The 2,544-nt window shown below is 30.9% G+C and overlaps 1 long non-coding RNA gene across 1 annotated transcript; it reads left to right on the forward strand.

Moving 5' to 3' along the window:
• The first annotated feature begins 332 nt into the window (after nt 1-332).
• LOC135119623 (uncharacterized) lies at nt 333-1,040 on the forward strand. Its single transcript, XR_010278301.1, has 3 exons — nt 333-520; nt 576-830; nt 893-1,040. It is a non-coding gene; the product is annotated as an uncharacterized LOC135119623 (long non-coding RNA).
• Nucleotides 1,041-2,544: the final 1,504 nt, after the last annotated feature.

The following is a 2,544-nucleotide window of genomic DNA, read 5'->3' on the forward strand; positions in this document are numbered from 1 at the left end:
TCTCGGTTGATTTGATAAGGTTTTACTAGAAAGGCAAGTCCAAGTAAAAGTAAAACTACTTTCTGATTTGTGTGGTATAATAATCCAACCGCTTACTGGTCAAAATTTTACTTCTTTATTGTTTTTTTTAGTATTAACGAAAGCAGGTCTTATATAGTTGGTTATTTTAAGGTTTGCGTTCTGTTTCCAAAAACAAGTGGCTATGTAAAATTTTATCGAAATAGCATATGACTAGCTGATGGGGTAGCACAGGTTTTAAGTGGCATGCCTGTGTGGTGACCTTGAATGCTTTCTTTACTACCTGCTCAGCTTCGCTGAGCGTCGCTTATGCCTAGTTGGGATTATCATTTCGTAACGCCTCTATAGTGTTAATTCTTTTACAAAATTTAGATCTATTCAAGAAAAATGGAAAAAAATTCTTCGGAAACGCCACCACTGTGTAAAGCTTGCTCAGTTTTTTTTGGAAACGCTGCTTTTGAAAATATGTGCTCAGTTTGTTATCATAAAGAAAAAGAGAGAGGTATTAAAAGAGCATATTTCATTATTATATAATATAATAACTAGGCTTATAACAGACTTTGCAACTTTAGGCTCAACTTCAAGATTAAACCCTATAAAAAACGAAGCCACTTTGGAAAGTTGCCGACTTGAAAACTCTAGCAATATGGAGACTATTAGAAAAGAGGTTTTGCACAAAGAAGATAATTATAAAGAAACTGCAACTTTGGAGCGCGAAAAGGTTAGTAAGGTTCAACATAATCCCAGATCATGCTGGAAGTGTAACTCAAAGATTTCTGTTATTCGTCAATATATGAATAAGTGTAAATGTGGTATGATTTTTAGGCTCGTCTTCCTTTTATTTCCTTTTATTAACTCTTTTAATTTTTTTTAGGATATATCTTTTGTGATGCTCATAGGGAGTCTGCTACACATGATTGCGATTTTAACCGTGTTGCCTATGAAAAGGAACGTTTAGCCAGAAATTCACCTTTGATTAAAACTGAAAAAATTTCTAAAATCTAAGTTAGCGATAACGATTCTCTGAGCTCTATACCCTTAGTTCTCTAGTGTAATAAAGCTTAATAAGTTTTTACTGTACTCGTTCTATCGGTTTACCTAACTTATTTTTGTTTTTTCTTGTTTATATCGAAATTGTATGCTGAAAGAATTGCTGCAGTTATAAAAAATTATCAAGGATCTTTTGGCGCACTCTTTGTAGTACTTTTTAACTTATAATTTTATGCAAAGAAATGGTTTTTAAATGTTTACCATAAATTAAAATAACTAGCCTAAGGCCTCATAGCACTCTGTGAAGGTCGATTGGATATATATTATTTTTCTTTATAAAAGTATATAACTATTAAGGTAATAATATAAAGTAAATACATCACCCAAGGGGGCTAAAGATAATAGTAAAACTTTATTACTAAAGTTATCGTATAATAGTTTAAATGTAATAACTTTAATTTGAGAAAGTTTACCATCGGAATTTGGATTAAAAACTTATATAACTAAATAACGTTGTCTTCAAAATTATTTTACTAAATTTTTTAACGTCTCCTTTCAAAAATGTACGTACTTCTTCTACGCATAATAATTAGTTTTCTTTTTTAATGAATTTAATGATTTAGGTTTGTAATTTTGCGGACTCGCCCAATAAGTTTGCAGGTTTTGGGTGAGCGTGATTAGGTGTTCCTTTGTCTATATCAATCTTTGTTTAAAGTATTATTGTGAACTTTGTGACTTTAAAAAAGCTTTGCAACTTACTCTATAAATTCCCTTCTACTGGAGCGAGTGAGTTTTTAAACAGTTTTTTTGACAGGAGCCCTCATCACTGAGGTCACTCTTGTTTTCGAGTTTTTTCTACCTTTGCTGTGACGCAGTAAGACCAAATAGCAAAATGATATTACCAACAAATTAACTAGTAGAATGGAATGCAGCTATTGTGCTAAAATGGCCCAAGTTATGTAAAAAAGTTCCGTAATTGGAGTTTATAGATCCAACGCATAAGAATGCCTCAAGGGTGAAGCTTTTATTTATAAAGAAAGCTTTACTAGAAGATACTCCCAAGTGAACAATAATTATGTTTTAACTTAACCTGTATAGCTAGAGTTTAAGCATTGTAGCTTGCACTTAGAAAAAATTGAGGTATTTTATTCTTTAATAATATGGGTAACTATATAATAGCCTTTTTTAAATCTAAAAATTAAAAAAATAAAAAACTTATACAGCAATGTTATAACACAACTTGAAATTAATGAAATGGAAAATGCCTAATTCTACTGGTCGGCCCCTTGTAATAACTTTTAATGTTTTTAATCTTAAATAGAAAGTAACTTAACTACGAATTTTCTATTATACAAATCAACCAGATTTGTAGAGAGTACTTGTTTAGTTATAAAAAATTTATAGCTCAGGTTATTAATTTATTAATAGCATTAGCTTACTACTGGCGTAATTTAATGTCAATTACTGACATTCCACTTACTATCTGGGGAATAAGGAAGCTTTAACTTCGTCAACAAATCATAACGCTATAACTTG

The sequence above is a fragment of the Zophobas morio genome, unplaced genomic scaffold (genome assembly GCF_036711695.1).
Source record: "Zophobas morio isolate AGI-343-1 ecotype UQ-CSIRO unplaced genomic scaffold, CSIRO_AGI_Zmor_V1 ptg000276l, whole genome shotgun sequence".
Lineage (NCBI taxonomy): Eukaryota > Metazoa > Arthropoda > Insecta > Coleoptera > Tenebrionidae > Zophobas > Zophobas morio.